This window comes from Balaenoptera borealis (genome assembly GCF_965194805.1).
Source record: "Balaenoptera borealis genome assembly, chromosome: 19".
In the NCBI taxonomy this organism is placed as follows: Eukaryota; Metazoa; Chordata; class Mammalia; order Artiodactyla; family Balaenopteridae; genus Balaenoptera; species Balaenoptera borealis.
Window position 1 is genome coordinate 16,030,706 of NC_138878.1, and position 26,429 is coordinate 16,057,134.

Here is a 26,429-nt window from a genome sequence, read left to right on the forward strand (position 1 = left end):
ATAGGTGAATCTAAACAAGCAGGCATAGTTTAGATTACAAAGAACCTTGGATTCCAGGCTAAGGCATTGGGATTTTATCCTGAAAGCAATGGGGAGTCACTGTGGGGTTTTTTTAAACAGAAAATACACATGATCAGACTTGCATTTTAGAAAGATCCCTCTGGCAGCAGGGTGAACATTCAATTGAGGCAGACTAGAATAAAAGAAAGGACACTTGTTAGGATAGTGCAGACAGCACCTGACCATATTACAACAGTCCAGAACAGCATTTTTGCTGTATTACAGAAGTCCAGTACAGCACTCTGTTACAGTAGTCTAGGCTGCAAAAAGTGAGAACCTGAACCAATACAGCAGCAGTTGAAAAAGAAAAGGGACTAGACCTCAAGATACTTAGGAACTAGATACTTTGTTCATGGTGTTCAATTGGATGTGGCAGATGAGGGCAGGAAAGAATCTAGTTTCTGATTTATGAGATTCCAGAAAAACTGTCCCTCCTCTGGCCTTGTGATGCTGACCCCATCACCATATGCCTGCCCAGGGCCTTGCCCATCAATTACCCCATTTCATTCCTATGGCTCTTTTGCCACAACCTGTAAGATACTCAAGCCTCTCCCATCCCAAGAAGCAAAGATGTATTAGATATCTACTCTATGTCAGTCGATCCCCAAGTTAGCTGGAGGAGTTAAGGAAAGATGGTTTTTTTCCTTAACTTTCCCTAATCTTCAAGGAAATAGGTTATCCCAACCCCCTCAATCCATCTTCAGTGCTGATCAAATAAATCAGTCTCTTTCAGAAAAAAAAAAAAAAAAAAAAAGCCTTTTTGTTTAGAAGTAGCAATACCAGACACCTGTATAAATATCCTATCTGGCAAAAGATACGGCTAATGGAAGATGACGTGTTAGTGATCTTCTGGGGTCATGACATGATGCTGCAGGTCATTGTCAAAGGTGCTTATTCCAGGAAAGCCAAGGAGTCAAGTCATCCGAACAGGCTGGATATATCATGCAATAGTCCCATTGTGTGCTCAGGGCTCAGTTCTTCATTTCATTCATTCAGCATATATTCCTTATGGGCTTATCACATGACAGATGCTATCCTAGGCTCTGGGTAAATAATAGTGAACAAAATATACACAATTCCTGCCACCATGTTTAGTTTCCACACCAACACTTACAATTCTGGCATCATAAGCAAAGCCTGCTTCCCACAGGGGCCTCTATTTTCCACTGCATCTTCCATCAGAAGCAGGAATTTCTCAATATCTCATTTTCTCCTACGATCCACTCATTTAAAAAGGGACTTTAATAGTAACATGCATGTTTTTTAAATGGGTTGATGCTGTACATGCTGTTGTATAATCTATTTACTAGCCATAAAGATAAATTTATATTAAGCTTAACATATCAAAGCTCATAAAGAAGAAGAGACTGATTCTCAGTGGTTCAAAGCTTAGTAACACTGGGAACTGAGTCTTCCAGTACAGTCAACTTTGACCATCACCAGGCAGAACAGATGGGAAGATGGACAAGTAGAGCTCAGATTCTGAAATAACACATATTGGCATTAGGAAATCAGGCACAGCGAGCAGAGAACAGAGGAAAATGATATGAGACAGTATGAACTACAAAAGACTGAATTTACACAAAGGATCTGAGAAACAAGCGTGAGGACTAAACAGCCAAGAAGAGAATGTGATACCAATGAAAACATGAAACAGCTGCCACTGCTCAAGATCAGAATCATTCTAAGGGTGGAGACAAGTCAGGGCCTTCAGGTAAATAGGAGTCCTTATTGGCAATAAGAAGGGAAAAAAAGAAAGAAAAAATCCTTTACCAAATTATGTCCTTGGACAGTCATGAGCAATCTTTTTTAGGCTAGGATAACTTAAGAGACATCAAAAGGGTGGAGGTTTGCTTTTTTTTTAATACAAAATTTAAATATTTATTGTATTTAGTCCTGTGGAGGAGTAAATCACAAATTCTTAAAATACAGATTGCTTACTTTATTGAATAGAAGAACGTCGAGAAAAATGACTGTGCTTTTTAGCCACTAAATTCTAGCATTTGTGCATATTTGAGAGGTAGAGACACAGAGGCAGTTTTCTAATCTTGCATTTTGCAGTGAGATCAAGGGCCATATGGTAGAGCCGAGGAGGCCTCCAGCAGCCCTGAGGCTGTGGGTTGCCTCATCATTGCCCCAACTACTATACTAGGCAGTTTACACATGGTATCTCATTTAATCCTAGGATGATGCTAAATATTGGACCAACGTGCCACTGGGTAAGTATGTGACAAAAGATAGAATATCTAGCAGTTCTATTTGCAGTCTGTAAACATGTAATTCCTCTTCCACATAGATGAATCATGAGCTCATTCTAAATATCCCTGGTCTACCCTGACCAACAAATGAGCAACACCTGGTAAAATTAATGCAAAAACACAGAGTAACAGGATGTTACATCAAAAAAAGAAAAAAAATTTCCTTTGCCCATATAAGCACCTTCAAAGATTTCAGTCTAAATAAAAGAGAATTGTCCAACCAAGAGGGACTACAAGCCACTCAAATTTATTACCAAGGAAAATTGGAGAATCACTTTCAGAGGCACATTAAGAAACTAAAGTCTTCTATGATTAAATATCCTTTCAAAAAAATCCCTTCTAGGATTAACATACTGCAACATTTTCTATGTTGCAACACTAAAGAAATTAATATCTAAAGGCTTGATCCTAGCTGTATTTAGAGGGGAGCCCAGAGAGTTTATTTTAAGAACCCAGAACAAGATCCACGCAATTCAACATTCACTTCTTCATTCAAAGGTCACTAAAATGCATACGTCAGATATCTGCTGATTTCTTTTAACAATGCTGAATCTTAAACCCAATAATTCTAAATGTAGCTCTAATATAATCTATAAATGACCTTACTAAGTCTTTCTACATTCCATAAAGGTATATTAATTGTATCATTTTATTTAAGTTTCCAACTTGCTGTGATGTATTAGCATATTAAAATTAACTCAGCGAGCTGTAATCATTTCACTTTCTGAACCAACTTACCAGGACAAATTTGATAAAATTATAGTACCCCCTTGTGGTGTTAGCTTCATACCCTACTAGAATGTTTTGGAATATTATATTTTTTAAAATCTTCAACTAAGATCACTGGATAACTAATTAACCTTTTCTAAATTCTAATAAAATCTTGGGAAAATGAAAGGGGCTATCACTAGACTGTGATAACAGATGAGACAGTGTGGCATTTCATCATAAAAGTAAGACTATTTGGAGCCATGCATATTATTTTTAACAGAAGGAAAACACTTATAAGAAATATTTTCGGGCTTCCCTGATGGTGCAGTGGTCAAGAATCCGCCTGCCAATGCAGGGGACACAGGTTCGTGCCCTGGTCCAGGACGATCCCACATGCCATGGAGCAACTAAGCCCGTGCGCCACAACTACTGAGCCTGTGCTCTAGAGGCTGCGAGCCACAACTACTGAGCCCACGTGCTACAACTACTGAAGTCCGTGTGCCTAGAGCCCGTGCTCCGCAACAACAGACGCCACTGCAATGAGAAGCCCGCGCACCGCAACGAAGAGTAGCCCCTGCTCGCCACAACTAGAGAAAGCCCGTGCGCAGCAACAAAGACCCAATGCAGCCAAAAACAGTAAAATAAATAAAATAAATAAATTTTAAAAGATATATATTTTCTATGGACTGATTCATACAGCCAAATTAAAGCACACAATTCTGAAATTACTCACAGGATTTTAGTTTGCCTTGCAAATGAATTTAAATAACTGAAGGAGGGGAAACGATGTTTTTGAATGGTAAGCCAATATAAATTCTTCACAAACCAGGAAGGAAAAAGAAAGTTGGTAAAATTTAAATACAAAGATTTTTTTTTTCTCTCACAATTCACCTAACTCTCCTCTATCAGATCCAAATTAACTGTATATTATTGTCATTACTTTTACTGACGTTTATAATATTATTTAGCAAAATGAGTAAGACTTTTTTGGCACATACTTTGATACAAAGATTTTCCTAGTGTTATTTTATTTTTCCTATCTTTATTTGCTTTCCTACCCCCCACTTCAAAAAATCCTCTACTCCCATCTCCTGATTTCCTCACTAATTGATTTTCATCTTACTCTAAAACGGGCTTTTGGCAATAAGGCAAGGAATCATGGACTGAATGAATGAATGAGAGAGACAGAGAGAAGACTATCCACAATATTTTGGCAAGCCCTAGAACAATTCCACTTAGGTTAAAGGATCTTATAAGAGATTCTGTGATCTCATTGGAAGAAACAGAAAAAGATCTTACCGACAAGTTAATATATTTAGATCCACTGTCAATGAAATGGCAATTTCATATTCATAGAATGTCCAGGTACCTTACCAAGGAACTAGAGAATAAACCAGTAAGTTTTTCAAAGTAGTCCCCCTTTTGCATTCAGAAGTGAAGCAGTTTATCTCTGGTTCAAGTCAGTAAGCAATTCTAACTGATTTACAATGAAAATATCAAGAAGCTTTGTTTCAATTTAGTTCAAGTTCAATAAAATAACAGTTCTAGTTCAATTCTGGGAATATGGAAATATATTTACTAGTTTCTAATTCACATTCCATTGGCTTTCTGATTATGATTTAAAATAAAGAATATTGAATTGTACTCATTTAGGTTTTCAGGCAACATTTTTTAAGCCCTTACTATGTTTCAGGGACTGTCGTGGATGCTGGAATACAAAAATGAATAGAGCAAAATTCCTGCCTGAAAGAATATCATGGTCTAGCTAGGAAACAGTTAAGTGAACATGTGTAGTGATATGGAGAAAACTGTACTATCACAAGAGCTACAATAAGAATTTCTTATAAGGGGACATCACCTTGGTTTAGAAAACGTCTTGATGAGCCGCTAAGGGTATGCGTCCACTAAAGGGCATCCTAAAATAATAAAAAATGGTCACTAAACTTCCTTCTATGGTCAGTGGGTCCTGTTTTCCCTCTTCCGGGTTGAGCACCACTGCACTTGGTGGACTAAATGGAGCAAGCTAAATTGTTCTGCATAACACAGAACAGCAACTGAGAGTCCCAAGGGTATAGACAGATGTGCAAGGGAGAAGACACAACTGGCCCAGGGCCATGACACACAACTCCAGGGAGCACCACATACATCATTTTCTATCCGAATGGCATTGTACTAGCCAGCAGCCCTGCAAAAGCCAGAGGGACTGGGCAGTGCTGGGCAGTTAAAGAATCCCTAATGACCAAGAAGAAATTTGAGGCAAGAGTAGAAATGTCTAGAAGGGATTTTTGTAGTTATTTGCCTTGGAGTAAGACATAAACCCTTCTTCTACCTCCCCTCCAAAAGCATCTTTTCCCTTAAGACTTTTATACAAGTGAATTTGAATTTTTACTATTGGTTTTTGTTTCTCTGTAGTAGCTCACGTTTTGTTGTGACGATGGCCACTTTAGTTTGTGAGCCCAAAGCAGCACTGAACTTCTCATCCTCATGGACCCAGGGCATACACTGATCATGATGATGCTGGACCCAGAGGACAGGAGAAAAGTTGATATCTGAGCTACATAGTTATAATTTAAAAAGTAATAAAAGCTAAAACAAAGGTGCTGTAAGAGAATAGAAAAAGAAGTACCTGCTTTGCCTCAGGGCAACAGAAGCATCACAGAGAAAGTGACTTTTGAACTGAGTCTTGAAGGATGAACAGCAGTTATCCAGGAAAAGAAAAATGGGGAAAGGCATTCAGCAGACAACAATGTGAACAGAGAGGGGGCATTTAGAGATAGCCAAGAAACCAAGGCTGGAGGAGAAGGCATTCCTGTTCCATTCCATGCCATTGGTAGGCTTGTTCTGAAAGAGTGTCAGTGAAACCTGTTAGTTACACACCATTTACATGTTTGTGAGAACAGATGTCCCCATCTACCTACTACCTCTTCTTTGTACTTCCTTTAACAAAACTTCTTGAAAAAAACTTGCTATTGCTCTATAGTGGATTATATATTTTTGTCCTCAGTGTTTCCTTCCCTCCCCATTCATCCCACAGTTCCCTTGAGATTGGAGTATAGTCCCCCATCCCATTGACTTTGGGCTTGGTCATGAAACCTGTTTTAAACAATGGAATGTGGACAGAAGAGTCGGTGTGCCAGTTCCAAGCTAAGGCCTTAAGAGGTATCTTGTGCTTTTGCCCCACTTAGCCACAGGTCCCAGAATAAGGAGACACACTGATGTGGGCTGAATTGGGTCCCCCACCCACCAAATTCATATATTGAAGTCCTAACCCCCAGTATCTCAAAATGTGACTATATTTGGAGATAGGGTTTTTAAAGAGGTGATTAAATTAAAATGAGATGGTTAGAGTGGGCCCTAATCCAATCTGACTGATGTCCTCATAAGAAGAGGAAATTTGACACACAAAAAGATACACAGAGGAAAGAAAGGACACAGTGAGGACATAGTGAGACGCTGAAAACTGCAAGCCAAGGAAAAAGGCCTCAAAAGAAACCAAATTTGCTGACACCTTCATCTTGGATTCCTAGCTTCCAGAACTCTAAGAAAATTAATTTCGGTTGTTTAGGCCACCCTGTATGTGGTATTTTGTTATGGTAGCCGTAACAAATTAATACACACATGGAACTGACCTAACCCGTTCCCGTAGCCTGAAGCAGAGCCAAACCACAAATCCATGAGCAAGAAATAGCGCTTATGGTTGTAAACCACTGACATCTCTGGATTGCTTGTTACGCATTACTATTGCGGCAAAAGCTGACCAACACACTTTCATTTCTCAATTCACAGCTGTTTACCTTCTAAATATACCATGAAGTTGCTATTGCTAAAGAACATCATGTGTGTTGGTTTGAAACAATTAATAATAAAAGAAATAAACCAAAGTAGAAGACATCAACAAACTAAATGCTAACAGAGACAACTTCTTAGTCTTTATTTATTCTGATTTTTCTTCTACTTGTCCTTGGAGGCCATTTGGTATAGTCAATAAGACTGTAAGATCTAATCACTTATATGTGGAATCTAAATAATGATACAAATGAACTTATTTACAAACAGAAACAGACTCACAGACATAGAAAACAAATTTATTGTTACCAAAGGGGAAAGGGGTGGGGAGGGATAAATTAGGAGTTTGGGATTAGCAGATACCAACTACTATATGTAAAATAGATAAACAACAAGGTCCTACTGTATAGCACAGGGAATGATATTCAATATCTTAAACTAAAATGGAAAAGAATCTGAAAAAAGAATATATAACTGAATCACTTTGCTACACAGCAGAACTAACACAACATTGTAAATCAACTATACTTCCATTTTAAAAAATCCAAACAAAAGGGGAAAATATTAAAAGGAAAAATAAAAGTGTAAGATCTAGAATCAGATTACCTAGATTCAAATTCCTCTGGCTTTATCAATTACTAGCTTTGCAGCCTTGGGCAAATGACTTAATTTCTCTGTATCTCTGTAAAGTGAGAATACAATAATATCTACTTAAGAGTTGTTGAGAGATTAGATGAATGAATAAAAGAACTTGGAGCAATGTCTAACACATAGTATGTTTTCAATCATGTTCACTATTAGTATCACTTGACTGACCACACTGAGTATTATCTCCTGGCTCATGTTTCTCTGTCACCTTCTACCCCACTCCAAAATCTCCATCGTCCCCAAAACCTCTTTCAGAGATCTGTCCCAAGCCTCTTCTCTTTTCAGTCTGAACATTCTCCCAAGATGATCTTGTCCATTCCCATGGCTTCTGCTATACTTACTCAAATCTATACCTTTATTCTAGACCTCTTTCTGAACTCCAAATCCACACTTTCTACTGCCTACTAGACATCTCCAGGCTCTACCTCAGAGACTGCTGGTGAAGCCCTACATCAGTTGGAGATGGCCATCAGAGAGACTATGATCCCCCTAGAGAAAAATGAGACAGAATGGCATCCAAGTAAATATACTTAGGTTTCCTATAGCCTCATAAAAATAATGTCTTAATGTAAACCCAAAGGCATGCTAAAGTCACAAGACGTAATAATAATATTCATTGAGACCCTTTCTACACACGTTCTTTTCTAAATGTTTTATACATATTAATTCATGTACTCTTCATAGTAACTCTAGGTGGTAGGTAGGATTATTAGCCCTATTAGATAAATAAGGAAACCAAGGCACAAGAAGCTTATAAAACTTGTGTCATATAGCTGGAAATGGTGTTATTTTAAACCAAGCAAGCAGTCAAACTCTAGATTCTACCATCTTAACCACTATATTTTACTCTCAGAAATAAGGTCTGAACAATTTTTCAGACACTAAAACAAGCACAACTATTATTATTTTTAATAACAATAATGGCTAACATTTTGGAGGCCAGGCACCCTTTCAAGTAAAATGCTTTACACACGTTAATTTGTCTGATTCCTCAACAATGGTATGATGTAGGCTGTAGTACTGTGTCCATCCTACATATGAAGAAACTAAGGCCCAGAGAAAGAGTAAGTAACTAACCCAAAGTCACACACTAGTAAGTAGCAGAGATAGGACCCAAACCCCGGCAGTCTCATACGAGCATCCATGATCTTAACCACTGTTGCCTCAAGAGATGAGCACTAAACTGCCTCTTGAGTAACTGCTGGCATTCCCTCTCCTGTGCCACACACCAGTATTATAGATGCCACTGGATAAAGGCCTCCCAGTTCCAGTTCCCATGAGGGCCCACCTTTGGGGACGGACACACCCTCTCTCTCCATCTCTCTCTGGAATTGCATGAGTCTTGTCAATAATTCTCTTCGGGCAGCTCTGCTCCACCCTCTCTACACTCAGCTTCCTCTAACTTGTGGTTTCGGCTCTAGCACAACTTTAGTTTTCATCTGACTTTGGTTTGCCACGGTGCTGACTCAGGCCTCTGCCCCATATGCCCCTTTAGCTCAGCTCCCTACAGCTAACTACAGTTCCTGTCTCCGAGTCAGATTCCAGAGACAGAAAATTGGATTAGGCACTGGCCAGCCAGTGCAACAGGTGACTTTGATGAGGTGTCCATTTCAATTAGCTATGCTGGATGGAAAGCTGGATTCATGTGGTGGGGAGAAATAGAAATACTCAGCCTAGAAAAGGGAAAACTTAAGAGGAAAAGTGACTTAAACTATGAACAAGCTATCACAGGAAGATACTTTTTACCCTCTCCCAGCTTCCCTTTAATGGACAGAGTGGCAATTTCCACATCACTGATGTGTTGAAGCAGACACAATGAGGAAGGTCTAGGAAGAGATTTCTGCCTAGGCAAGGTGGTGGCTTTAGGTAACCTCTAAGATTCCTATGAATTTGTGGAAAATTAAGCATTAGTTGAAAAATGTACCAAAAGCACTTTAGATAAGCATTTTAAATATCCTCCAAAATACCAGCGTTCAGATTGTCTGCTGAAGTTTCTCCACCCAGTCAGGAAGTTACACTGAGATGGCGTGTGCAAACAAGAAGCAAAGGGAGGCACTGCACTGCAGAAGAACTTCACCAACCCCACCCTTCAGTGGTACCCATCACCCTAACGGCCATGAGTCCGCCCTAATAAAATAAAATTCAACTCCATCCACTAGAATTACAATTAAATGACGAATTAATAGTTTCCAGACCCCTTGAATGTCTCGTTATAAGGGATCTGCAATCACCTATGACTGAATTCCAATTGCTAAAGATTTATCTACTGCCTACCCTGTACAACCATGTGAGTGCTATACCTGACCACATGCAAGATACAAAGATAAGAGTCACACTGCCCCTAACTTCCAGGGCCCACCATCCATGGAAGAAGAAGAGATGCACTCACAAATAATAAAGAATACACTGTAACAAATGAGTGCAGTAGGAGAAGAGGAAGAGGAGAAGTTTATTCCATGGAAGTATATGCAGGGATTTGGGAACCATGCTCTGAAGTGATATACTATGACCTGGACCTTCTAGAACACATAGGGATTGGTGTATGAGTATTCCACCTGCACAGCGTGAGCAAAGGCATACAGATATTAGGCACTAAAGAGGCAAGATATTCGAGGGCATATTTGGAGAACAGCAGGTAGTCTGGCATGGCTAGAAGATGGGAGTGTGGGGAGAAGAGAGACAGAGGAGGAAAGACTATGAGGAATAGCAGAATACATGTTTGGAAATGTAGGCTGGAGAACCTTGACTTAAAGATAATTCCAAATGGAAAAGGCATCTGTAATCATAATAATGAACTTCAAATCAAGTCTACTAAACATCCAAGTTAAAAAGTACTAATGAGCAGTGATGTGTCCAATATTTGATTTTAATAATAGACTCCTAAAGGCAACGAGGGAGACCCTTAAAAGATCATACCCTTGGGACTTCCCTGGTGGCGCAGTGGTTAAGAATCCGCCTGCCAATGCAGGCGACACTGGTTTGATCCCTACCCTGGGAAGATCCCACATGCTGCGGAGCAACTAAGCCCGTGCACCACAACTACTGAGACTGCGCTCTACAGCCCACGAGCCACAACTACTGAAGCCCACGTGCCACAACTACTGAAGCCTGCACGCCTAGAGCCCGTGCTCCGCAACAAGAGAAGCCACCACAATGAGAAGCCCACACACCACAATAAAGAGTAGCCCCCACTCGCCACAACTAGAGAAAGCCCGCACGCAGCAACAAAGACCCAACGCAGCCAAAAATAAATAAAATAAATTTTTAAAAAATTAAAAATTAAAAAAAAAAGATCATATCCTTGCCTTCAAGAAACACCACACATAACCCTCAAGGGAAGGCTGTAAATGGGACATCCAAGGTAAAGGCAATAGGCTGAACAAATATTTTCCTGAACAGGAGCAATGCCCTTGCTTGCCAAAATTGCCTCTCAGGCAACTTCACCGGTCCCACATGTGACCTGACCCCGAATAAAGATCTCTTTCTACACTCCCTTGCACAAGTAACGATAAAAATGTTGTGCCCGTCAACCAGCACATTTAATTCAGCAGCAGCATTTAAATCTGCCTCTCATTTTCCTACCACTTTCCTAAAATTCCAGAGGACAGGGTTATTGTTAAACAGCAGCAAGCATTATTCTCACAGCAGTGCACATTAATAACAATTCAGTGCGGTGTCATGGAAGCCTGTGGGCTCTTAGCTGAATTTATTTGAAAAATAAAGTTTGTTTTTTTTTTCCCCAATGATCTTTACTTAAGTCAGCATGGAACTCTTGTAAAGATAACTACCAGTAAGTCACAACTACCCAAGGAGCAGTCTTGTTATTTTTTTAATTCACTGCTCACCATGACAACATAATAAACACACCTTTAGAGGCCCATACATGCCCAACTACTGAAAATGTCACAGTTCCTCCTTCATGGTCCTCCCAGGCATAAACTTCAACTGATTTTTTGATTCTCTGAAATTCTAGTAAAACACCAATTTCCAACTGCAAGCTACTACAAATAATTCTGTGATAAATTAGCAACACAAGCCTTATTTCACAATCCACTAATAATTACTAAGCTCTTTTTCTATTTAAAAAAAATAGCAAACCATCAAGTCAATATGGTTTTGACATCTGTTTTTTCAATTTTTGTTTAGAGTTCTCTTAGATGTTCCTGTATCCTTTCATAAATGACTAATAGGAAAGATACAAGACTAATAGGAAACACAACTTTATGTAACTTCGTTGACGGTTGGTTTCAGTTAACAGCTGGTCTTTAAACCACCCAACATAAAAGCATTCATTTTAGGGAAAAAAAATTGACCCCAAAACTGCTTCATAAAATAAAGTATTTCATTTTTCAAAGCTTTAGGATTATTTGAGAGGCTATAGTACTAAAAAGTCCCTTGAGTTGGGGTTTTTTTTTTAAGAAAGTTAAAAGTTTCCACCTTTAAATATCAGAGACTAGAGATTTTACAATACAGTTAAGTGTCAGACGTAAAATACAATTCCCTTCAAAGCCATATATAAAAAAAGTAAGGCTCTGTAAAAAGTTTTTCCTTCCAACATTGAAGTGTGGACCTAAAATCACAGCAAACAATTATGACAGTCTTTCTGCAATGGTGCCCAGACATCCAAATTAGCCAAAGCTTCAAGCTTCCATATGATCAGGTTGGTAACAATGCTGTCTCTGCTACCCAACAGCTGCTCCTTTTTGGTTAAGGAAATACTATAAGAAGCACACCGTGAAGCACAGTGTTCAATTTCCCACCATCCTCTGGACAGATGCGGTCCCTTCCCAAGTACATAGAGTATAACATAAAGCACATAAAAGATATGACTTCTTTATTCAAATGATTGCTTTTTTCTCCTTCTCTCTCCCATCTTCTATAGCAGTCAATTTGTTTTGGGGGTGGGGAGTAAGGGGCAGATAACTTTGCTCCGAGAAATATTAGGTGGTTTCAAGAGGAATGTCAAATGATCAGTATCTCCCAGAAAATAAAAAACCAACTCTCACTGGAAGCTTCTCATTGGGCTCATCTCTATGAAGCCTGCCAGACCCCCATATACCAGGGGTGGTTTGCTTTCTCTCCAACAGGGATAATGGGCTTTTCAGCACTTCTGCCAAATTACTGACAGAAGGACCTATTTCTCCTTCCTATGAAAAGAAACTGACAGCGACAGAAGCAAGAGAATAACTTTAACCACTAAATTATACATTGCAAAGAACGGATGGATGAATGAAATTCCCACATAATTCTGTTCCAAATTCCTTCCCAGCTAAAAGTTTTCAAGAATGACCAATAAGTCACAAAAGCACCTGGCCTGAAATATTTTTCCTGAATTTTTCATGTCTTCTGCCTTATTACTGTCTTTTGAACACACTATTTTTCATTAATACACCAATAAGAGCATAGTTAGTGATTGTATAATTGGGAAATGCCAGGAGATTTTACTTGAGTGTTCTTGTCTTTTTCTGAGACTACATTAACTACATAACTTGCTCCATTAGGAATAGCATTCACGATTTAACATTTGTGTTCATTTTCCCAAAGGTATAAACACTACCCCTGTCTCTGGTTCCAAATCACTGAACTTTTTCTCAGTAATCTTTGTGCCCAGTACATCGTCATGCACAGGCGAGCGCTTAATAAATACTATTGGATGATGGATGTACTCAATTATAGAATATTCCAAAATGCTCCATTTTGTAAGCTTCCCAAAGAGCAAAACTGTTGTAGCCTTTATGTGCACCTTAGCTCAAAGTCTGAAGAATTCATTTCAAGACCCACAAATGTATAATCAATGCTCAGAGACAGCTTAAAAGTATCTCTATATCACACCTACCTGCCTAAAACACAAAACACAAAATCTAAATCAAATACAAAGGGAACTGAAAAAATGTGTACTGGAACTGATTTCGCTCTTCAGTATCAAAATTCACATGAGGCATTCTTTAATACAACGAGAAATTTGCAATTCAAAATCCAAATTTTTATGCTCTTTACTAAACAAACAAACAAAACCCACATTATTTAACATTCCCATCAACTCCCTTCTGAAACCAAAGAAAGCGCACGCGCGCACACACACACACAAAGCATTGTTCAAAGAAAACTGGGAATTAATACTACAAATATGTTGGAAGCTAACTATTGTGTGTTGAAGGCAAACACGTAGCACTTTTCACAGCCAGGTGTTCCAGGTGCATCGTCAATGTTTTCATGTTAACAGTTTATCATAAAGTGTGGCTGAGGTGGTGCCAAGTTGCCACCAGAGAAGCCTGGCGTGCCCAAGTTTAGAGAAAAGGGAACAGAGAATGTGTCTTGGTTATAGAACAAAAGAATTCGTTTTATCACTTGCCTTTACCGCTGGAGAAAATGGCTCCTGGTGTGCTGAATTCCATGATAAATGTGCCCCCTCTAGTTCTTTATTGCCTCTGTAAATCACAGGACTGACAGCAGTTAATAAGAAAAGCTTTTGAGTGGTTTTGAAGTTTTGCTTTGTACAAATAAAGTCTCATATTAAAGACTTTGCTAGTCCTCAAGGTGCAGAAAAAGCAGCATGCGTGGAACTTCCATACTTTTAACTATTTGTCTTTTACTTTAATTTTCAAAACAAAAAAAAATGAAAACGTTTCAGACATGCACGTTGGAAAAATAAAAGCAGATCATAGTTTAAATGGCTTTGTATACTCACTGAGTTGCCGTTGCTATTGAAATTACAACCTCTTCTAGTTTTCATAAGCTGGATATTCAGATAAATACCAGAAAAGATATGTGGTGGAAAGAAGATTGTTACAGTAGATTTATTATTACATTTTTTTTACCATAATTGCATGTTTTACCTCTTTTAGCCAAAGCAAATTTTGGTTCAGTGTAGAGAAACAGAATGCTAAATTCCACTGAACCGATCACCTGCCAGTTCAATCATAGGTCCTGGGATCCTGAAATTCTGAAATCATGTTTCAGAATATAACTGACGTTAAAAGGAATAACAAAGCTACTTCACTGAGTAGGCTTTTTCTCAAGGAGTTTAAAATACTTTGCCACAACAGCCTTACAAAGTCCTAAAGGGCAGACTTTATTATTTGTACTTTCTTGCTGAGGAAGCTGAGACACAAAAAACGAGAAATGCCTTTTCCTGATTATTGTTAAGTTCTCCATAGAGCCAAAAAAAAGGACTAACTAGAGTTGGTACTCTTCTCATAAGACCTCACTTATTTTACGGCACACAAAATAAGAATTTTGAATGCATTTTCCTCTGACAATATCTCCACAGCAGAGTAAAGAAGGGTTAGTAATCCATTTAAATTAGCTGAATATCTATCTGAACCAGAAACTGGCCAGTTTACAATGTGGGGTTCAACTTCTCTTTGCCGCAAGCCACAAGGGCAAATAAAAATGTCTTTCAAATTATCTACTTGTGGCAGCTTGCAGTTTGGTGGGCATAAAGTTAAAGCGGCTAAACAATAGCTAATGTCAATGTAGGTTTTTAGAACATTCTGATTAACTATACATTTCACAGCAAGTGTATATCCAGGACCTGGCTTTACCATTAGGATTTCATTAAGTGACATTTTACTGAAACAAATTAGAACAAATGTTCCGGAAATTTTGTTTCTTTTCTATGGTTTGCTCTACCTAGTCTAACTCTGGCCAATTCTTTCCAAAGTAAATTTTCTTAATCCATTGTCCCAAGTGAATAAGAATGAACAAGATTCCAAACTCCTCCAGGGCTCTCTGTTGAGATTTCCAAACTGCACAGGTCACCCTGGGAGTCATCTGGGGCAGTCAGCACAGCAGAACTTAGATAGCTCATACTTGATCATCAGAATACTGGAGGCAAAAGAAAGATGTGTGGTTACCTTACAGAGATTATTCCATGAGACTCAGAACTCCACGTGTGCTATGAACTCCTGTGAAACACTGAAGCACTTCTCTGGAAGGAAAACCCAGGTTCTGTCTGGATTATCAGGATAAATTTCCTTAAATCTCCAATTAAGTTGACCAGAAACCTGGCCCAGATCTCTGGAAATAAAAGAGTCATGTCAAGGAACTCAGGTTGCCCAAATATCATATAGGTGTAGTCGAGTTAAAGTATCCTAGAGAGCATTCCTGTAGATTTATAGCACGCCTGACATTTAAGAAACTGGTAAGATAGAATGGGTACTAGGATCCATGGGTATTAACCAGATTTCCCAGGGTTTAGAACAATAAGGGCCACGCCAGGCTGTTTCAGAAGGCAATAGACCATAGTCCAAAGGACCAGAGACGCCGGTGTTGGGCAGAACTGGGTACAAATTTAAGCTTATCCACTTTCTAGTTTTGTGACTTTGCAAATAACCTAACGTGTCTGAGTCCCTTTAAATCTATGTCATAGCTATGACTGGTGTATGGTTAGGTTTATAAAGCACTTGCAGAGTGCCCCACAGAGAAGGTACCCAGTAAAACACTAATTAATTTATCCAACAAATATATGCCAGGAAGAGCTCTTTACATGTGTTATTTCACTTAATCCCCACAACAATTGTATTATTAGCCCTTAAGTAAAAGAGGCAGTCAGGGAGTCATTTAAAAAGAGATCCCAATCCAGAAGGGTCAACCTCAGTAGAAAGAGGCTGGAGATGGACCCTGGAATGCAGACAAGAGGCATGTGAGCTGCCCTCTGCCGTTCCCATAGGGGGCACCCAAGAGAGTGTATCCAGGGTCAGAGCATCTGCCAAGCCCAGAGAACACCACCAGCAGATCAGGACAGGATTGCCAAGGAAGCTCTTCCTGTACTTACCCCACCTCTTCACCCTTCTCAGCCCTTCCCTGGGGTTGGGATAGGTGGGGAGGAGAAGCTCCAAAAGAGAAACAGAGAAGTCAACCCATCCACACCTCCTACTGTGGGCTTCTCAACCTAATCCATCACCAAGCTGGGCAAGAAGAGTGGCTTGAACTGTAATAAAGTTCAGAATGTTACATTGGACTGGCAATTTTTATTACTAAAAGTAGACTGTTATTATTACTAGAGAAAATCAATATATTTTCTTAAATCTAAGAGTGGCTGGAAAAGCTAAGGGATGAGTCTGAGATTTCATCCAGGTGTAGGCGAAGAACTGGCCCACAGAGTGGGTCAGAGAGGGAGGGGAAGAAGACTGTATCCTAGAGTTCTACTTTCCAACATACCATTGCTTTAATATAAAATATATTCACCTAAAAGTCCTGTAAAACTAGAAAATGAAAACGGAGGAATAAGAGCATGGCCATCAGCCAAATTAAAAACTAATTCTGAAAATACTTGATGCTAAATTTAAAGATGAGTATTCCATGCTGACATGGAAGTTTATATGCATGAAAATTCTGAGTGAGTCTCCATAGCCAAGTATGTGGCTCTACCGTATTGCACTGAGATTAGTTTAGTCATTCAATCTGAATATACTGAACAAGAAAAGAACGGTTTATAAAGCTCAAACTGAAGCAGACACTATAATTTGAATAAATCAGACTATGCCCTATTTCAAATTATACTGACAGTCATTTAGATTATCCAGGACTCTCTCTTCCTTTCCACACACACACAAAAAAAAATTGCTTTCCAAAGAATCTGAATTCAGTAGACAAACATAAACCCATTCCTTCATTTTATCTTGCATGGACCTAACCAAAGATAAAAATAAGGGGGTTGTGGGTCTTAAGGTTTTTCGTGTACTTTGCAACTATGTATAAGAATATTAAATAATTTGAAGTATTGGTAGAGCAGAAGGGAGCAGTTGGGGAGGAATATACCAGGCCTTCAGAAATATTGGTAATATTCTAACACCTCAGTTGAAAAGTGAACACATTTTATTGATTTCATTGTTCTTCATACATCACACACATATGATGGTATATCAAGCATTTCAAATTTTTCAAAAGCTTTTGTATTATGGAGACAGTAAAATGATCAGTGGTTGCCAGGGGTTAGAAGGGAGAGAGGGATGTTTAGGCGGAGCACAGAGGATTTTTAGGACAATGAAAGTATTCTGTATGATACTATAATGGTGGATACATGTAATTATACATTTGTCAAAACCCACAAAATGTACAACACCAAGAGTGAACACTAACGTAAACTACAGACTCTGAGTGATAACGACACGTCAATGCAGGTTCATCAACTGTAACAAATGTACCACTCTGACGCAGGACGTTGGCTGTGGGGGACGCTGTGTACCTGTAGGGTCAGGGGGCATATGGGAACTCTCTATACTTCCTGCTTAATTTTGCTGTGAAACTAAAACTGATCTAAAAAATAAAACTTATTTTTTTAAAAACATTTGTATTGCTAGTCCCTCTACTTCTGAATGCTCATCTCTAACTGTTCAAAATCTATTTTAAGTGACACTTCCATAATGCCCTCCCTGATACTTCCTCTTGCCACAGAGGAACCTATTACTCTTCTCTATGCTGCCACAGCTCCTGAACCTTTATTCCATCCCTTCCATGGGACATGCATTGCACGTGTTCATCTACCACCCTTCCTTCACTGAGGAAAAGGAAGGCATCATCTTGGTGTTCTTTATATTTAACACACCTACAAGAGTGTTTTGCATATAATACATACTCAATATACCTTAAAGTATTTCATATTATAATGTATTTATATGAGACATAAATTAATATAGAATAATCAATAATGTTACAACTGAATCTGATTTTTAGCCTCAAAGAGATTAATTCTACAAAGATGCTCCCAACATCCCTGATATATTTGAAATGACACCTATCAGCATTTTAACTAGTTTTCTTTCCTTGCTGGTGAATAACTGCCACAACTATAGATATGAGCTCATTTGAAGGAATGCAAAGAGCTCTCCCTAAGATCATTTAATAGACCTATGCATAATTATCAATTTCCTCTTGAAGCTAACATTTGCTAAAAGAAAAGGGAAGATGCTATTAATGATCAAAACACTTGACTTTCTGGACCTATTCCATTTAATGGGGAAAACTCAGTTCTCTGTTCTTGGGTTACTGCCAGGTGGTCTTTTACAGGGAATCATTCTAAACTTCTAATCACAGTTCAACAACCATCTGCCAAATCATATACAGGTATTGATATTTGCCACTCTACAGTTAAACTACATCACATGTCAATGCAATCAACTCATTAGCAGACTTGTATCAAGCTTCAGTGCTCACTACCCACTTCTGCACCTCTTTGATTAAGCAGTGTATGGACCATAGTCCCTGCCTGTCTGCCAGCAGATCAGCTCAGTAATACTGCTAATATAAAATTAAATCAGCAGAAGAAGAAAGTGGTAAAAACCCCTGTGAGCACTCTGGTTCCCTCTTATGCAGAATATCAATATACTATAATCTAGCAAGCAAAGCAAGTGAAATTTAAAAATTGCTTAGAGAATCATTTTCACCAAAAGTCACAAGAGGTCATTAAAAAGCACTGTAATTGCCCCTGTATTATACTTTGCTATCATTCTTCCATCTTCCTTGTTACCTGAGATTTTAAATCTCTCTTGCTGATGTAAAAACCATAAGCAAACCTGAAGTGTGACTGTCACATGCAGAATCTGAGTGTTAGAGGTCAACGTGACTTACTGGTATGCTGGCCCACTGCTCCAAATTTTATATCTCTTCTGTTTCTCAGTTATTGCCTGACATGATTTAACAACTGTAATTCCTTATTTAACGATGTCAAAGGTTTTTAGGAAATTGACTGTATTTCACCAACGATATATTTCTTCTTGATTACAGAGTGGTTAAAATGATTTTAAACCAAGACAGCAAAATAAAGCAGTAATAAAATCAATAAAAGGTGCTTAAAACATTCCTTCTATTAGGTAATGGCATTTAAAATATCCGTAGCTTGTAATGGCACTTAGGATATGCCCAAAAATCAATGAGCTAAATTACTTATTGAACTAGTTAATTTGAACATTGAGTTTTTTATGTATATTGATAAAATGGGCTACAGAATACTCCTGGCAAGTAGCAGTACCACGTTCATGGTCAGATGTCTCCCTCTGCTGGAAAAACAAATTAAGCAATTTCCTCCAGTTACAGAACAAAAAGATAAAAAATTAAAAGATGTAACCTCAAAAAGTCCACAACAGACCTCTGAATCTTAAAAGGCTCCAGAAACTCATGAGAACAATACAAAATCATTAAGGGTTAAAAAGCACATGCACCTTTTTAAAACTTTGTCATTAACCTGGAACATGGTACTTTATAGTCAATATCAAACAGCAGATGAGAATCAAAATTTAATTATTTCAAAACTCCCTTCCTAATTTTCTAACCATTATCCTAGGGTTTTTTGGTATCTTAGAATAAGATTCTAAAAGCCTTGAATCCTTTCTCTTTGATGTCAGAAGGAAAAGGGTTTGAATTTTAAAAGAGAAAGTATAAATCTGTGCTCAAGGAAAAGTCCACATTCTTAGCAGTTTAATTTGATCAAAATCAAGTTTGAACTATCTTTGCAAATGAAGGGTTTTGAGAACTCAAAGTATAAATCCACTGAACAGCTTCACATTCCTCTCGCTGCGTGGGGTGGTAGGAGAGTTTCCAAAACTATTATTACCATTATTTTTTTTTTCAAACATCTACTATTTAAAATGCTAAGTACTTTACTGAAAAGACTCTTCACTGCTTTTCAATTTCTCCCCCTGCCAGTTCAGCCCTAAGCAGGTGTTAGACTTCTGAAGAGCCTGCCTCAGGACTTTTAACTCGAACTACAAAGAGGAGCTTCAGAAATTACGATAAAAGGTGTTAAGAGAGAAATGAAGGTGAAGAGGTTATCTGACACTAACCTAAAATTGTACATAGTACCTTTTGAAAAATTAGAGCTACCCAGAATATACCATTTGGTTTTGAATGGTTTTGTCAATGACAGTCCATATTTTTTTTCACTCACATTTCAACACATTTCATTTATATTCGAAACAATGGGTATATTTAAAATTACATGCATTATCGGAAATTTTTAATCAGAGAGTTTTGCTCAGTCTATATGAGTTTGGTTTGGTTTTGTGTTGTTTTGGTTTTGTATATAGGGAGACTAAAATAGAAAACTACAGAGAATACTGTGATTTTTTGCATGCTGAAAGATCACTAACTAAACAGGAAACTACAGAGAATATTGTTATTTTTTTGCATGCTGAAAGATCACTGACCAACATATTATAGATATACTGTGTAACATATTACCCAAGTTACACAATACAGTTAACAAGTGTATGAGTCTTGCTAGGTGCAGATGCTAATAAGGTGACTAAGCCATGGTCCTGGCCTCCACATATACCCTAGTACTAAAGAGACACATGTCAAACGAATCATTACTATTCAGCACGATGAGCAGTACAATAGAAATAAGCACTAGGTGCTGTGGGGACCCAGAGGTCAGAGGAACTAACACTGCCTGGGGAAGGTAAGGAAAACTCCAACAGAAGAGATGACCTACTGAGTGTGATCCTTGAGAAAGACCCAGCAATTCTGGTGTTTAAGCGGTCAAGGGCAATTCAGAAAGCAGAAATGGGATGGGCACAGAGAAAGGCAAATTCCTTTGGAAACAGATTAAATGGTTTCAGGCTGGTCTGACAGAGGATGAGAGCAATAGGGGATGAGGCTCTGAGTGGTTGGCTGAGGCCACGCTAGAAAGAGTCTTGGATACCTTCCTGAAGTTCAGATTTTATCTTGTAGGCACTGGAAAGGTTCTGAAGGATTTTAAGGAAGTTACATCAGCACTTCGCATTGGGGGAAAAAAACACCAACGCCAGCATTTTGAAAGATGGCTTGAAGGTTCTGGCTGGAGGAGGGAAGAGGCACCTGCAGGAACAAACTGCAGAAATTTGGAAAACTTGAGAGAATGCCAGTGATAATGAAGCATTACCACAAACCCAGGTTAACACCTACTTCTTTTCTGACTTCCAGGTCTAAAAAAAGAAACTTCCATGTTATATGAACAACGTACTGATTTTTTTTAAAGACTTTTGCCCTTTCCTGTTCTTGCAGAAAGCAAAAAATTGACAAACATTGCTCTATTCTTAAAACACAAAGTATAGCAACTTCAAATTGATTCAACTTGCCTTAAATTTCTCAATAGTCTTTCTAGTTGCATTAAAACTTCAACTGAAGTATGTGTGCAGGTGCCCAAAACTGAAAGGTAAATACAAAACTAAAACTAGTTGCTCCATTTGAGATTAGGATAATGGTTGATTTTTTTTCTTCCAACAGTAGATATTTAACAATAACGTTATTGTCCCAATTTTTCAAATTTAAAAAAATGCTTCTTTGATTTACCATCTTGAAGAAAATAAGGAAAGGAAAAATATCTCTGTCCTTAAACAGATGAAAAGCTTCATCTGTCTTCAAACCTTATACTTGTTTTGATACTACATTCATAAATCTGCATCTAAAAGTCCAGTTAAAAAAAAAATGTTTAATTTTACACCAGTATCAGGGATGGCTCTGTATAGCACAGGGAACGCTGCTCAATATTCTGTAATAACCTAAATGGGTAAAGAATTTGAAAAAGAATAGATACATGTATATGTATAACTGAATCACTTTGTTGTACACCTGAAACTAATACAACATTGTTAATCAACTGTGCTCCGAGATAAAATAAAAATGTTTAAAAAGAGCATAAAAAAAGAATCAGAATAGAAACAAAAGACAAAAATGGCCTTCAAGCGCTTCCCTGGTGGCGCGGTGCTTAAGAACCCACCTACCAATGCAGGAGACACGGGTTTGAGCCCTGATCCGGGAAGATCCCACATGCCACAGAGCAACTAAGCCCGTGCGCCACAACTACTGAGCCTGCGCTCTAGAGCCCGCAAGCCACAACTACTGAGCCCATATGCCACAACTACTGAAGCCCACACACCTAGAGCCCATGCTCCGCAACAAGAGAAGCCACCGCAATGAGAAGCCCGCGCACCGCAATGAAGAGTAGCCCCCGCTCGCCACAACTAGAGAAAAGCCCGCACGCAGCAACAAAGACCCAATGCAGCCAAAAATAAATAAATCGATAAATTTTTTTTAAATGGCCTTCAAGACATTTTAAAATGTTAAATAGATGAAACTAGTTGTTTGCTTATTTATATTTAATGAGTTCTTTTTAATAAAGCTGAAAGTGTAATTGAAAAAAGAGATAAATTCAAAATAAAGGTCTTTTTAAAATAAATAAATAAATAAAGGTCTTTGAGGCTCAAACCAAAGTAGCTCCCAAGGCTGAATCTGGCCTCCTGGGTTTTCTTTTATAGTCAACTGTTATAAGTGTTCCTATACCAACCTTAAAGTGTCCTGTTTTAATCGCAGCAGCCGCTAACACTGTTCCTGAAAGAAAATTAACTCTTCAGATGGGAGATTTCCTACGGTCTGCACACCGCAGTCTCTCTGGGCTTCATCCAAGACAGGTGAACCGTGCTCCATTGTGGCCTCCTTGCAGGCTTTCAAAGCACAATGGAGAATGGTTTTCTAACATATTTGTACCACATAAGGGTTCCTGTGGAGAGTTCTATTTCCTGGATATAAACTAGAAATTGCTGTAATTTTTTTAGTTCTTTTTAATTTGCAGTTAAATGAAATATGACAATAACAAGAGGAATAGCAATCATGCAGGTATCCAGGGCCAACACATAAGGCCCATCACTTGTGTAAAGCATAAAACAAGGAAAATCTCTTTAAATGAATCCAATCTTTCTGCAAAAATTAGCCTTTTGAAAAATCAAACTGATCACCAATACATTTTAAAAGAGGAAATTTAAAAAATATATTTCCATAAACTAAATATACCTGAGGCAAAAGAAGGATAAAGAAACACTCGGCAAATGCAAAAGATGAATTTCAACTCTTGTTCTGCTGGATTACTTAAAATATAAACACCAGTTAATAAAAAGAAAAAAATTTTTTTTTTTTTTTTTTTTTTTGGCCACGCCATGCAGCTTATGAGATCCTAGTTCCCCGACCAGGGATTGAACCCAGGCCCCTGGCAGTGAAAGCGCAGAGTCCTAACCACTGGACCACCAGGAAATTCCCAAGAAAAAATTCTTATAGTCTGTTATAATATATAATAATGATAATGGGGCTTCCCTGGTGGCACAGTGGTTGAGAATCTGCCTGCCAATGCAGGGGACACGGGTTCAAGCCCTGGTCTGGGAAGATCCCACATGCCGCGGAGCAACTAGGCCCGTGAGCCACAATTACTAAGCCTGCGCGTCTGGAGCCTGTGCCCCGCAACAAGAGAGGCCATGATAATGAGAGGCCCGCGCACCGCGATGAAGAGTGGCCCCCACTTGCCACAACTAGAGAAAGCCCTCGCACAGAAACGAAGACCCAACACAGCCATAAATAAATAAATAATTAAATAATTAAAAGAAGCCTCTAAACAAAAAATAATAATAATAATGATAATGACCCTACACTCTAATGATAACCATGTCTAACATATGCTGAGTTCTTACTATGTTCCAAGAACTATGCTAAGCTCTCTATATCACAAGATAGACTTATTTTTGCCTGCTAAGCATTCATTCCCCCCTTCCAATTACAACATCCCCTTTTTCCTTCCCCACTCATGTGGTCATGGTGAGCTGATCCATCACAGTTGCACCATCTCCAAACTGATCCTAAACTGGACATTTAGAAAACTCTATTCCCTTGGGCACAGCAGTCAGTTCAGAGAGGCTCCCAGTCTCAGCAAGGCCAATCAAATTTCGTAAATAAAGGTTTGGAGTTCAAAACCTCCCTTCCTTTAAATATTTAAAGCTGTGACTATCTGTAGCCATCAAAATATTTCCCCGCCACTAGTAGGAAATCTGTCTGGAAATGGAACCAAAACACTGAAGGATGCTGAAAGGTGGAGAGAGAAACATCAGTGAGCCCTCTGGAACAAGCAGGGCCCTTGAACTTGCTGTTACATGAGATAATGAACTTCCCTTCACTTCAGCTGGTTAGAGTAGGGTTCCACTACCAGCAATTAAGAATCGTCTGGCTAGTGCACACACCTACAGCTAGCCTATGCAGTCACATGGGTCTACACCAACAGCCAGGGTCCCCTCAGCTGCTCACATGTCTGCAGTTAGCCCCAGCTCCTGCTGCTGGCCCTGTCCCTCACCACTGCATGTGTGTCTGCGGCAGGCCCCGCCCCCACACAGGCACCTGCAGCTGGTCCCTACAGCCAAGCATGAATACACTGCCAGATCTGGCCACAACTGCTACCTCCACTGGTAGCAGCTGAACCTGGAGGCCCCACTGAAGACCTCAACAGCCCTTGCAGCTACTGCAGACCCCTCACAGCTCTCACCAAGGATCATGCAATTGTTGGTGTGGTGGACCCCAGCCGCCTGAGCCAACAAGTCACACACCCTTGGACCCAAAGGCTCTACTCACCCTCATTCTTAGCACCCCACACCACTAGACCCAGGGCCTAGCACACTCCAGACTGCCTTCAGTCACAGATGAAGGTTTTTCCTTTCTGAAGTCAGTCCAGAAAGTCTGGAAGAGGTGACTGCTTCTTCAAAGGTAGAGACATCTATGCAAGGCTATAGGGAACACGAGGAATCAGGGCAACGTGACACCACCAAAGAAAATGGTAAACTTCCAGCACCCGCAAGGATGTCTGAACCCCAGCAATGAATACAGCTTAGACTAAAGGTGGTATTATTTTCCTTTTTTTTTTCCCCAAATCTAGTAAGATGATCAACAGAGGCTGCAGAGTTCAAAGTATTGCTGCCGTGCATGCAGAACCATGATTCCACGTTCTGGACCTAAGAAAAATAAGAACTCTTTCAAGATACTAGGGTCTGTGGAGGGCTATCTCCCTAAATTGAAAGACAAAGGTGGATTAGAGAGATACGAACAAGATGGTGGCATAGGAATTTCTAGCATACATCCTCTCCCAGAAACATCAGTTGGAACAACTATCCACATGCAAAGATACCTTCACAAGAGGTAAGAATTTCAGGTAAGGGATTACAGTACTTAATCCAATTTTAAAATGAGCAGAGGACCTGAATAGAGATTTTTTTTAAGACATACAAATGACTAACAGGTACATGAAAAGATGCTCAACACCACTAATCATCAGGGAAATGCAAGTCAAAACCATAATGAAATATCACCTTATACCTGTTAGAATGGCTATTATCAAAAAGACAGGAGATAAGAAGTGTTGGTGAGAATGTGGAGAAAAGGGAACACTTGGTGCACTCTTGGTGGGAATGTAAATTGATATAGCCACTATGGAAAAGAGTACGAAAGTTCCTAAAAAAACTAAAAATAGAACGACCATATGATCCAGCAACCCCACTTCTGGGTATGTATCCAAAGGAAATGAAATCACTAACTCAAAGAGATGTCTGAATCCCCGTGTTCACTGTAGCATTATTCACAATGGCCAAGACATGGACACAACCTATGTGTCTGTTGATGCATGAATCAATAAAGAAAATGTGGCATATATCTATATTACTCAGCCATAAAAAGGAAGGAAATCCTGCCATTTTGTGACAAAATGGATGGATCTTGAGGGTATTATGGTAAGTGAAATGACAGATAGAAAGACAAATACTATAAGATCTCACTTATATGTGGAAATGAAAAAAGCAGAATCCACAGAAATAGAGAGTAGAATAGTTGTTGCCAGAGGCTGGGAGTTGGGGAAATGGGAGTTGTTGGTCAAAGAGTACAAACTTCCAATAATAAGATGGAAATCTAAGGTACAGTATGGTGACTATAGTTAACAATACTGTATTATATATTTGAAAGTTGCTCTTAAATATTCTCACCACAAAAAGAAAATGGTGATTACGTGAGGTGATGGAAGCGTTAACTAACCTTATTGTGGTAATCATTTTGCAATACATACGTGTATCAAATCATCACATTGTACACCTTAAACTTACACGTTATATGTCAATTACATCTCAATAAATTTGGGAAAAGGAGAATTTAACATTAAAAAAGAAAGACAGGGGCTTCCCTGGTGGTGCA